Consider the following 12,923-nt stretch of genomic DNA (forward strand, 5'->3'; position numbering starts at 1 on the left):
ATCTAGCTGGCTCTGGGACCTGGGCAGGGAGCTGAGAGGAAGCAGGAGTTCCTGTTCACTCTGCCAGCAGGAGACATTTCTTTCACTGAATTAGAGAGAACAAATACATCCTCCAAAGGTGCTGAATCTGAGTGATATCAAACATGCCACAACAGTCAAATCAGAGTAGAGCTGGTTAGAAAATTTCTGACAAAACCACGGACAGTTTGATTTTGCTGAAGGTTGGATGGAATTCGGGCAGGGCTCTGATGGAAACCTACCTGGTTTTCTGCCAACTTGCCCACCTGGGTCCTCTGTAGCGTGCCTGGTGGGCTGTTGGGGACCCTGGGCTCCCAGGTTCACAGCCACCAGCCGGACAGCCCGGAGGTGGGGCACCATTCCCATCTGGAGAATCTAAACATTTTTGGGTTTTGTTCCTAATTAAACCAAATTTCGAAATCCTCCGTGAAATGGAATCGCCTTTCTAAAATGGAGAGATCTCCAAGACTTCGCTTCACCTTGGGCCTCTCCTAGGCCCTGCAGTCCAGTGCCCCCACTGATGCTTACCCAGACCCTTCTGTCTAGGGGATGATTAACTCCAAATAAGATATTCTCGATGCTGTCATCGCCTCAGAGGTGGCAAATGGAGGGGTGGGGGGAGGGGGGAGGAGAGAGAGAGAGAATCCCTGCTGAATTAACTAAGTAGGAAATCAGGATGAGAAAAAAAATCAGCACGCAGGATGTGGACTGAAAGCCTCTTGCCTGAACAGGGCAGGCTGGCTGCTGAGCATCAGAAAACCAAGTACAGTCATGGGAAGGCGACTCAGACCCACCTTCTCTTATAGCGCATCCTGTGTCAAAAGCTCTGACTCAGCTGTAAAATGATCCTGTTTACTAGGGAAACCTTCCCCCCAAGGGACTCGACTACTCTTTCCCCCAGTCTCAGCCCAGCCACATAGGCCGGGGAAGGGATTTTGCTATTTGCTCAAATAAACTTGTGGGCAAAGGAGCTGAAATCTTTGTTTCACCCTGACAAAGTTCAAAGTCAATGGCATTTCCATTGTGTGAGGAGCCATTGGCAGCTGCTTTGCACAACCGTCCGGAAGACACTGTCAAAGCAAGGGCTACGGGCCACAAGACACTCACCAGCCAGATGCTCTTTGTCAGGACATTCTCCCTTCTTTACAGACTTGCTCCCTTTCTCCCTCTGTGCATTTGGTGATGCAGTGATTCCCCCCCCCACAATGAACCCTTGCTCTGTGTTACGAGGGTGAGCCTCTGTAAATGTTCTCTTTCTAGTGTACCAATCAGAAGGTAGGAAGCTGTTTTAGTAAGAACCCAGCTCTCTCTCCCCCTCCAGACAGAGGGTGCTGACATCTCATTATTTGTTTCTTGCAGAATGGTCTTGATTTAGTAAAAGTGCTGGTTAATTTTTATGCTGGACACCAAGTTTTACAACAGGAGTTGCTCTCTTCCGAGGATTATACTATATTTAACCTTCTTTGAAGAAAAAAAAAAGAAAAGAAGGAAGGAATCTGTAGGTGCTAGCCATACCCAAGGTTTCTATGGTGAGGTGTAATGCAGACCAAGCTTTTGGTTTCTTGCTTGGTCCATGCTCCAGAACTGTTGGGTTTCTTCTCATTCAAAAAATGATTAAACAGACAACAAAACAAGAGACCAAACTAACAGATAGAGCACCACAGAGAGTGAGTCACAGTCCCGGGAAGGGAAGACACGCCAAGAGAGCCAGTGGCCATCCAGGCATAAGAACCGTACCAGAGAGAATTGCAGTGGGGTGAGTTCCATGGTAGGGTCACTGGGAATAAGAGAGTCCCAAAAACCAGTTATGCTGTAGGTGACTGTATAATTAAACACTGCAGGGTTATGGCAGCTTAAGCGAACGTAATCTCTGTCTCAGTGGGAGCTCCTTCCGCAATGGATTCCCTGGGTACCCACTGCTGCAGAGGCAGACTGAGGTGACACCCCACGTGTACAGGCTGAGGACCTTGCAAACAGGGCTGGTGATTTGCTCAGAGAAGGGGAAATGAGAGTGGAATTAATACAACAGAGCCACTTAAACCGACAGTTGCTTAGAGAAGTGGTTTGCACTAATCCATTTATGTCTCTTTTCTTCAGAAGTGGTTTAAGAGGATTACGGCTCAATAGCCCACTCCTCACCCTGTCCATCACCACCACCCTGCAGGCCATCAGACACCCATGTGCTGCCGAGTTAGGGGAGGGCTGGTTGGAGGGGTCCTGGCACATCTCTTGGGCACTGGCATTGGTCAGAGAGCGGAGCCCCAGAAGCAGGCCTTTGTTCTGCCCTCTTGGAGCAGCTGTGCTACTGCTCTGGGCCGTGCGATAGCAGTGAGCCACAGCTCTCTGTCCCCTCCCTCTCATTGCTCGAGTACTCCGCCTGCAGCATGGCTACTCCCTCCCCAGTAGGCGGAAATGCCCTCAGCTGGAATTGAAACAAAACTGCAGTCTCCTCTAGTGGAATACCCAGACCCACATGATAGGAATGCGGCTTGGAGCATTGCTTGGTGCCACTCAGTGAAGGAATGTGTTGAAGGAAGCCAGTGGCTGCAGTATGGCCCAGTGAAGCACACTGCGAAGGAGGAGGGCAATGAGCAGGATCCCACTTTCTCTAGCGTGGTGTGGAACAAAATACTCCAGGAAGAGGGAAGAATGTGTGTGTCACTGCCGGAGCCTGGCCAAGCAGTGCCCAGGTGGAGGGAGTAGCCATGCTGCAGGCGGAGTACTCGAGCAATGAGAGGGAGGGGACAGAGAGCTGTGGCTCACTGCTATCGCACGGCCCAGAGCAGTAGCACAGCTGCTCCAAGAGGGCAGAACAAAGGCCTGCTTCTGGGGCTCCGCTCTCTGACCAATGCCAGTGCCCAAGAGATGTGCCAGGACCCCTCCAACCAGCCCTCCCCTAACTCGGCAGCACATGGGTGTCTGATGGCCTGCAGGGTGGTGGTGATGGACAGGGTGAGGAGTGGGCTATTGAGCCGTAATCCTCTTAAACCACTTCTGAAGAAAAGAGACATAAATGGATTAGTGCAAACCACTTCTCTAAGCAACTGTCGGTTTAAGTGGCTCTGTTGTATTAATTCCACTCTCATTTCCCCTTCTCTTAGCAAATCACCAGCCCTGTTTGCAAGGTCCTCAGCCTGTACACGTGGGGTGTCACCTCAGTCTGCCTCTGCAGCAATAGGTACCCAGGGAATCCATTGCGGAAGGAGCTCTCATGGGAAACATGGGTTACACTAGAGATGCTAGGTAGGGTGGAGACAGGCCATGAAGGGCACTGAATGTGAAGACAAGCAGTTTATGTTTGATATGATAGAGAAGGGGAAGACAATGGACGGATGCAAAAGGAGGAGAGACATAACCAAAGCAACAGTCTCGGAGAATGATCTTTGCAGCAGCATTCTGAAAGATATGAATGAGGCAAGATAGCATTTATCAAGGCCAGAGAAAAAGATGTTGCAATAGTCAAGATCACAGGGTATGTCTATACAGCAAAGAAAAGCCAGCGACTGGCCCGTGACAGCCGACTTGGGTGTGCAGGACTCTCATTGCTGTGTAGACTTAGAATCATAGGGTTAGAAGGGACCACAACTAGGGTGACCAGATGTCCCGATTTTATAGGGACAGTCCCAATTTTGGGGTCTTTTTCTTATATAGGCTCCTATTACCCTCCACCCCATCCCAATTTTTCACACTTGCTGTCTGGTCACCCTAACCACAATGGTCATCTAGTCTAAACCCCTTCCGAGATGCAGGATTTCTTGTGTCTAAACCATGCAAGGCAGATGGCTCCAGCCTCCTTTTGAAAACCGCCAGTGAAGGAGCGTCCACAGCCTCCCGAGGCGTCTGTTCCATTGCCCTACTGTTCTGACAGGTAGGAAGCTTTCCCTGAGATTTAATCTAAATCTGCTGGGCTGTAGTTTGAACCTGTTGCCTCTTGTCCTGCCCTCTGTGGCAAAAGAGAAGAACGGTTCTCCATCTTTTTTATGGCAGCCTGTCACAAAAGACAGCTATCATGTCCCCCCTCCCTCTCCTCTTTTCCAAACTAAACATACCCACTTCCTTCAGCCTTCGCTCGTATGGCTGCATTCCATCCCTTTGATCATATTGGTTGCTCACCTCTGGATCCTTTCCAATTTCTCCACATCCTTTCTATACATTGGTGACCAAAATTGGACACATACTTCAGCTGAAGCCTAACCAGCACCAAGTAGAGCGGTACGATCACCTCCCGTGACTTTCATGCTATGCCTCTGTTCATGCAACTAAAATTGCATTTGCTTTTTTTTTTTTTTTTTTTTGCAACAGCATCAAACTGCTGATTCATGTTGAGGTTGTGATTCACCACAACTCCCAGATCCTTCTCAACAGTGCTACTGCCAAGCCAGTTATCCCCACTCTGTATTGGTGCATTTGCTTTTTCTTCTCTAAGTGTAGCACCTTACATTTGTTGAATTTCATTTTGTTGTCTATAGCTCAGTTCTCCAATTTATCAAGAACGCTTTGTATTTTAGATCTATCCTCCAAAGTGCTGGCAGCCCCGCCCAGCTTTGTGTCATCTGCAAACTTGATCAAGATGCTTTCTGTTCCTACATCCAGGTCTTTAATAAAGATGTTAAATAACATCGGACCCCGAACAGATCCCCATAGAACCGCACCTGAGACCTCCCTCCAATATGACATCATTCCATTAATAGTTACTCCTTGTTTGCAGTTTTTTAACTAGTTATGCATCCACCTAATGGTAGTTCTGCCAAGCTCACATTTCTCCAGCTTACTTATCAGAATGTCATATAGGACTGTGTCAAAAGCCTTGCTGAAGTCCACATTCCCCCATTCTCCAAACCAGTTACCCTGTCAAGGAAAGAAATCAAGCTGGTTTGGCATGATTTGTTCTTGGTAAATCCATACTGGCTGCTAGTGATTACCCCCTTCATTCCCCAGGTATTCACAAATGTAAAGTTTTACGCATTGCTCTAGTACAGCGTTTCTCAAACTGTGGGTCAGGACCCCAAAGTGGGTCGCGATCCCATTTTAACGGGATCGCCAAGGCGGGTGTTAGACTTGCTGGGGCCTAGGGCCCAAACCTAAACCCAAGCCCCACTGCTCGGGGCTGAAGCCTGAGAGCTTCAGCTCTGGGAAGGGGGGCTAAGGTTACATGCCCCCTGCCCAGGGCAGAAGCCCTTGGGCTTTAGCTTTGGCCCTCTCCAGCACACAGGGCGCCAGGGCTGGGGTGGGCTTAGGTCTCCCCTCCTGGGGTCATGTAGTAATTTCTGTTGTCAGAAGGGGGTTCACGGTGCAAGAAGTTTGAGAACTGCTGCTCTAGTAGCTTCAAAGTCAGACTGACTGGTCTATAGGTCCCTGGCTCCTCCTTTTCCCCTTTTTAAAGATGGGCACTGTGTTAGCCCTCCTCCAGTCTTCCAAGACCTCTCTTGGAAGGGCTCAGGCTGGAGCCCGAGCTCTTGGACCCTTCCATCCCGCAAGACCTAGAGCCCAGGCTCCAGCCTGAGCCCAGAAGTCTACACAACAATGAAACAGCCCTGCACCCCTCCCAAGCCCTGAGAGCCTGAGTGGGATAGCACAAGCCAGCTGTGGGTGTCTAGTTGCTGTGTAGACATACCCCAAGATGATGAGTGTTTGGGTCAGATGGAGGGAAAAGACCAGTGGCACTGGAACAGGGAGGGGCTGGAGGGCAGGGAGGGGCTTGGCCCATCCTCTTTTCACCAGAATGGACATTGCCTCCTTCCCCTCCTCTTCACCCCAAGGCCGCACCCCCTGGCCAGGCCAGCAGCTGGTGGAGCCCAGCCTGGGAGCCTGGGCAGTTGTGGGAGTCGCAGGGACACCCAATTGGGGGGGGTAGGGTCTAAATCAGCCCCTTGCCCATGTCCCTGCCTCCCAGGCTCCCTGCCCAGCCTTGGGCAGGTGCAGGATCCAGACACTGATTCCCCACAGCTGCCCACATAGCTCTTATCCCGACCCAGTTTCGGCCAAGGGGCAGGGCCTCAGAGCTGCAGCCAGGCTATGGTAAGAGCCACACAAGCAGCTGTGGGGAGCTGCAGGAGACCCTCCACCTGCTCATGGTGTGGGGAGCCCGAGCAGCCTCCCCAGCCCATGTCCCCATCCCGGGCAGGTGGAGGGTCCACACCGTGGCCCCCTATAGCTGCCCCTGTGGCTCTTACCATGGCTGGCTGCAGCTCTGAGGCCCTGCCCCTCGGCCAAAACTGGGTCGGGATAAGAGCTGTGGGGAGCCTGTGCCCCTCCACCTGGGTACAGAGCCTGGGGGGCAGGGACAGGGGGCTGCTTTTGGCCCCACCCTGGGCAGAATCCTCATCTCCTCTTAGCTTCCAGCTTGGCTGGGGGCAGGGCCTCGGGGAAGGGGCAGGGGTGGGACCACAGGGGGTGCCCATTGGTCCCCCCACTTTTTGGAACGCTCTGCCGCCCTTGGGAAAGGCTGTATCTTAGAGATATTATGAAGAAAGAATCAACAAGCTTTAGACGTAACCTGGGTGTGAGGATCTAGAGAGAGGTCTGAGTCAAAGATGACACCCAGGTTAGAGGTCTGAGTGACAGGCAGGATGGTGGTTTTTTTTTGTTTGTTTGTTTTTTTTTAAACAGTGATCAAGAAAGGAGAGACTGGGGAGTGGTGGGGAGATTAGATGCTCTGTTTTAGCCATGTTGAGCTTGAATGATGGCTAAACATTCAGGAGATATCAGTGAGACTGAGATTTGGGTTAGGACAGAAGGAGACAGGTCTTACGTAGAGAGGTAGATTTGCAGATCATCAGCATAGAGATGGTAACTGAATTTGTATTGGTGGATGAGATTGTCCAGAGATAAGGTGTAGAGAGAAGAGAAGGGGACCAAGGACAGAGCCCAGTTGCATCCCCCCTAGAAAGTTGTGATGGTGGTGAGGAGAAGATGACGTGATTCACAGATTGCAAGGCCAGAAGGGACCATTATGATCATCTAGTCTAATCTCTTGTACAGCACAGGCCAAAGAATGTCCCCAAAATAATTCCTAGAGAAGATCTTTAAGAAAAACATCCAATCTTGATTTAAAAATTGGCAGTAATGGAGGATCCAACATGATCTTTGGCAGGTTGTTCCAATGGTTAATTACTCTGTTAAAAATCCTTAAAAGGATGTTTCAGAGGACACACTAAAGGAGCAGCGAGAGGCAGAAGGAGCACTAGGAGAGGACAGTCACAGAAGCCATGTGAGAACAAGATTTCAAGAAGAGGAGCATGGCTGACGGTGTCATAGTCAGTGGCCAGGTCAAGGAGGATGAGGATGAAGTACTGGTTCTGAACTTTAGCTTGGAAGTGATTATCATAGATTTTTGGTAAGAGCTATTTCAGTGGAACAGATTGGAGAGGAATTGGAAGAGAGGCAACAATTATCAAGTGTGTTCAAAGGGCTTAGAGATGAAAGGGAGAAGGAAGATGGAGAGGTAAGTAGGGTCAAGCGAGAGATTTTTGTTTGGTTTTTTGGGAGAGACTAAAGCATGCTTGTATTGTGAGGGGAAAGAGGCAGAAGAGAGAGAGAGGCCCAGGAGGAGAGTAAGGGGGTGGATGAGAATGGGTGCAAGGATGATCAGGAGATGGGATGGGAGAGGTCACTGGGGCAAGTGGAGGGGCTAGAGGAGGACAGCAGACAAGAAACATCGGCATCTGTGGAGGATGACTGAATTGTAGGACAGGAAGGTCACATTGTATTTTGTTAATTTTCTCTTGGAAGAAGTCAGCAAGAACTGGAAAGAAACATGGCAGAGAACCAGAGGAGGAGGCTGCAGTGTTTCCAAACCTCACTGGAAGCAACTGACATTAAAAAGAAAATAAGAGAATGTAAAATCCTCCATCTGTTGTTACAGTTCCAGTACAGCACTCCCACTTGGCCGCTCCCCAGACTGCTGTGAGGGGATTCAGCTGCTGGATCCCAGGGTGTTTTAAGCTTTCAGAGTCTCAGCAGAGTCCCAGTACTGCCCCTTGTCTTGAGATCTCTAGGCACAATCGGGGTGCAGAACCTCTCTCTAGCACCCTCTCCTGAGAACTGTGCCAAGTGGCCCATTGCCCAGCCCTGGACCAGTGATGAGCGTTCAGACCCCCCCCCCCCCATAGTTTAAACACATCGTCTTCTAGAGTTTCAGCCACGTGGGTATTCTGGGTCTTTAAGGGGCACATGGCAGGTATAATGCATGAAATGCACAGCCACTCTGCACAGGAATCTAATACTGTCCTTTAATCACATGAGAAATGCACCAATCTGTACAAAAATAAACTGCCTGCATTTCTCTGCCTCCTTTTCCTTACCGCTCCAGAACATTCATTGGGCTGGGGCCAGAGTCGGCTGGGGCAACCAGGATCCTCTGCTGCAGTGCATGGCTTGTGTTTTCAAACATGGAGCCTTCTCTCCCCAGCCCACCTTCTCTGACCTTGGCTGATCTGTCCCCTTCCTCTCTCCTGCCCAAAACTCCCTGCATGGCTCTGTCTTCCCCCTGTGATTCCTTTATAAACCCCTGCTTTATCACCTCTGTCTGCTTTGTTTGGGAGCTGTCCACTGATGTCAGCCCCCAGCAGACAAGCCGCAGGAAGTGGCTTCTCCCTGAATAGGAGGCTGCCGGATTCTAAGGACCTACCACTGTGCCAGGTCTGAGGAAGGACTGCTTAAAGCAGGGGTGGGCAAACTACGGCCTGGGGACCGCATCTAGCCCTTCAGACATTTTAATCTGGCCCTCGAGCTCCTGCCGGGGAGCAGGGTCGGGGGCTTGCTCCATGTGGCTCCTGGAAGCAGCGGCACGTTCCCCCTCCAGCTCCTATGCGTAGGGGCAGCCAGGGGGCTCCGCACGCTGCTTCTGCCCCTAGCACCGCCCCCGTAGCTCCTACTGACCAGCGAACGGGGCCAATGGGAGCTGTACGGGCGGTGCCTGCAGACAGGGCAGCGTGTAGAGCCACCTGGCATGCCTCCGTGTAGGAGGCGGAAGGGGGACATGCCGCTGCTTCCAGGAGCTGCTTGAGGTAAGCCTCGCCTGGAGCCTGCACCCCTGACTCCCCTTCCATGCCCCAACCCCTTGCCCCAGCCCTGATCCCCCTCTCGGCCTCCGAACCAGTCGATCCCACCCTCCTGCACCCCAGAGCCTGCATCCGCAGCTGGAGCTCTCACCCCCCCACCCGCACCCCAACACCCTGAAGCCCCCTCCTGTACCCTGAACTCCTCATTTCTGGCTCCACCCCAGAGCCCGCACTCCCAGCTGGAGCCCTCACCTCCTTCCGCACCCCAACCCCCAATTTCGTGAGCATTTATGGCCCATTATACAATTTCCATACCCAGATATGGCCCTCGGGCCAAAAAGTTTGCCCACCCCCTGGGTTAAAGCCTTGTCAGCAGTGGGGGACACACAGACAGAGGCACTCCACGATACAGCAATTTCATAGCTCCACAACACTGAACAGAATTTATCAGTGGCAGAGATTCCCCAAATCACCACCGTTGGCAGGCCCATGCAACACACTGCAACTGGAGCAGAAAGGGGAATGAAACCGCAAGACAAACTCATTTAAAAACGTTAAAAATACTGAGATTCATGCAAAACCACTGACCTTCATAAAATAACTAAATTAGGTGAATCTGATCAGTTAACAGGACTAATTAGAGACTGAATTATTTGTAGTATAACTGATAACCAAAGTCAAAGTAAGATTATTTCAAAGTTAAGTTAATTTCTTGCAAAGTACAGCAGATAATTGCAGGGTGTGTGAAAACTGTGCTTCCTAACTGTTTGCATACAGTGAAAAAAAGTCAGAGTGCATTTAATTTAAAATGGATGCTATGGCATAAAGACAGAATGGAAAGGTACACAAACTGCAAACCCAGATTTGTATGTAACAAACATGGAAGCAAATCCAACATGGTGCAAAGTGACCAGTCCAAAGGTTACAGTGTCATGAATGCAATAAAAGCAATCATTTTGCAGTGAAATAGAAGAACATACAATAATAGATATACAGCTGGAGGACAAAACTTATGATACAGAAACAGAGCTCGTTTTTGGATCGCTTCATACATTTCAACGCAAGGATTTACAAGAGATTAGTTTGCAATGTTGTAAATACGTGAACAAGGTATGAATGTCAAAATATTGGGTGACTGGCAAAAGAAAAACTTTTTGGAATTTAAAATGGTTATTGAAACACACATATTGAAATATTTGGATTTAACAAAGACCCTAAGACCTTAGTTGGGCTGGGGAAAGACCAGAGATGGTTCAGGGTGGATTTTATCACCCAAACATGATACCTTTAGGTAGCGGTTTTTAGTAAAGTTATGGCCCTTCAGCATGAGTCACAAAAGCGTGTGCCCATTCTCTCACTGGCCCTGACCTTCACATGATTTCTCTCTCTAGGTTCTTAGATAACATGTGCTGCTCTTTCAGTTGGACTGATCTGTCATTGGGCTTGTTAACAGCTGCTGCTGTGAAGTCAACAGCACATCTGCCAAACCCAGGAACAAGAGTAGGAAATCAGTTCAGACACCACTTTTGTTCCCCCTGGAAACCTTGATTACTCGGGCCTGGTCTACACTACGGAGTTTAGGTTGAATTTAGCAGCGTTAAATCGAATTAAGCCACGTCCACACGACAAAGCCCTTTTTTTCCAACTTAAAGGGCCCTTTAAATCGGTTTCTTTACTCCACCTCCAACGAGGGGATTAGCGCTGAAATCGGCCTTTGCGGGTCGGAACTGGGATAGTGTGGATGGAATTCGACGGTATTGGCCTCCGGGAGCTATCCCAGAGTGCTTCATTGTGACCACTCTGGACAGCGCTCTCAACTCAGATGCACTGACCAGGTAGACAGGAAAAGCCCCGTGAACTTTTGAATTTAATTTCCTGTTTGCCCAGCATGGAGAGCACAGGTGACCATGAAGAGCTCATCAGCACAGGTAACCATGATGGAGTCCCAGGATCGCAAAAGAGCTCCAGCATGGACCGAACAGGAGGTACGGGGTCTGCTCGCCATATGGGGAGACGAATCAGTGCTAGCTGAACTCCGCAGCAGTAAACAAAATGGCAAAATATTAGAAAAAGTCTCAAAAGCCACGAAGGACAGAGACCATAACAGGGACGCACAGCAGTGCCGTGTGAAAATTAAGGAGCTAAGGCAAGCCTACCACAAAGCCAGAAAGGCAAACGGAAGGTCCGGGACAGAGCCGCAGACATGCTGCTTCTACGTGGAGCTGCATGCCATGCTAGAGAGTGCAGCCACCACTACCCCAACCCTGTGCTTTGACTCCATTGATGGAGAATCACCAACAGGGAAGCAGGTTCGGGGTACGAGGAAGATGATGAAGACACTGAAGATAGCTCACAGCAAAGAAGCGGAGAAACCGGTTTCCCCAACAGCCAGGATATGTTTATCACCCTGGACCTGGAGCCAGTAACCCCCGAACTCACCCAAGGCGTGCTCCCAGACGCTGAGGGCGCACAAGCGACCTCTGGTGAGTGTACCTTTGTAAATATTACCCATGATTTAAAAGCAAGCGTGTTTAATGATTAATTTGCCCTGGCAATCACGGCCAGTACAGCTACTGGAAAAGTCTGTTAACGTGTATGGGGATGGAGCGGAAATCCTCCAGGGACATCTCCAGAAAGCTCTCCTTCATGTACTCCCAAAGCCTTTGAAAAAGGTTTCTGCGGAGGGCTGCCTTATCCCGTCCGCCATGGTAGGACACTTTACCACGCCAGGCCAGTAGCACGTAGTCTGGAATCATTGCCTAACAAAGCATGGCAGCGTATGGTCTCGGTGTTTGCTGGCATGCAGACAACATCCATTCCTTATCTCTCTTTGTTATCCTATGGAGAGTGATATCATTCACGGTCACCTGGTTGAAATGGGGTGATTTTATTAAGGGGACATTCAGAGGTGCCTGTTCCTGCTCGGCTGAACAGAAATATTCCCCGCTGTTAGCCACGCGGTGGGGGGGGGGAGGGGTGAAGTGATCATCCCAGAGAATTGGGTGTGTGTGGGGGGGAGGTGGGTTAGTTGGGTTTGTGCTGCATGTTAACCTGGAAACTGCAGCCCCTCCTTTTACATTACAAACCCATTTTAAATGGCCAACCCAATGGGTGCTTGCTATGGGAAATGAGGGCGCTGCTGTTTGAAACCATTCCCACATGTTATGAAGGTTAAAAAAGCCAAAAGACTGTGGCTTACATGGCTGCCTGCAAGCCAAATTCTGTTGCTTGGCACTGCGTGAGTGATCTCTCACACCAAACCAGCGGGCCCTCAATATAAGAGGAAAAATGCGACCTTGTAACGAAAGCACATGTGCTGTGTAATGTGAACAGCAAAATTTAACGTGAAAGAATGTACCCGTTGTTCTCTAAAATGTGTCTTTTTAACCACTTCTCCCTTCTCCTCCACCAGCTGCAAATGTTTCTCCTTTGCAGAGGCTAGTGAAGATTAGAAGGAGAAAACGGCGGACTCGGGATGATACGTTCTTGAGCTCCAGATGTCCTCCCACGCTGACAGAGCACAGCAGAATGCGTGGAGGCAGTCAATGTCAGAGTGCAGAAAAGCACAATATGAATGAGAGGAGAGGTGGCGGGCTGAATCGCGGGCTGAAGAGAGCAAGTGGCGGGCTGAAGAGGATAGGTGGCATCAGATTGCCGACAGAAGGCAAGAGTCGATGCTCCGGCTGCTGGAGCATCAAACTGATATGCTCCAGCGTATGGTTGAGCTGCAGGAAAGGCAGCAGGAGCAGAGACCGCCGCTACAGCCCCTGTGTAACCAACAGCCCTCCTCCCCAAGTTCCATAACCTCCTCACCCAGACACCCAAGAATGCGGTGGGGGGGGCCTCTGGCCACCCAGCCACTCCACCCCAGATGATTGCCCAAGCATCAGAAGGCTGGCCTTC

The 12,923-nt window shown here is 50.2% G+C and overlaps 1 protein-coding gene across 3 annotated transcripts in view; it reads right to left on the reverse strand.

Moving 5' to 3' along the window:
- Positions 1-12,923, reverse strand: part of MARCHF2 (membrane associated ring-CH-type finger 2) — a 91,372-nt gene that overhangs the window by 32,631 nt on the left and 45,818 nt on the right. The gene's annotated exons all lie outside the window — the stretch shown is intronic.

This window comes from Malaclemys terrapin, chromosome 24, assembly GCF_027887155.1.
Source record: "Malaclemys terrapin pileata isolate rMalTer1 chromosome 24, rMalTer1.hap1, whole genome shotgun sequence".
NCBI lineage: Eukaryota > Metazoa > Chordata > Testudines > Emydidae > Malaclemys > Malaclemys terrapin.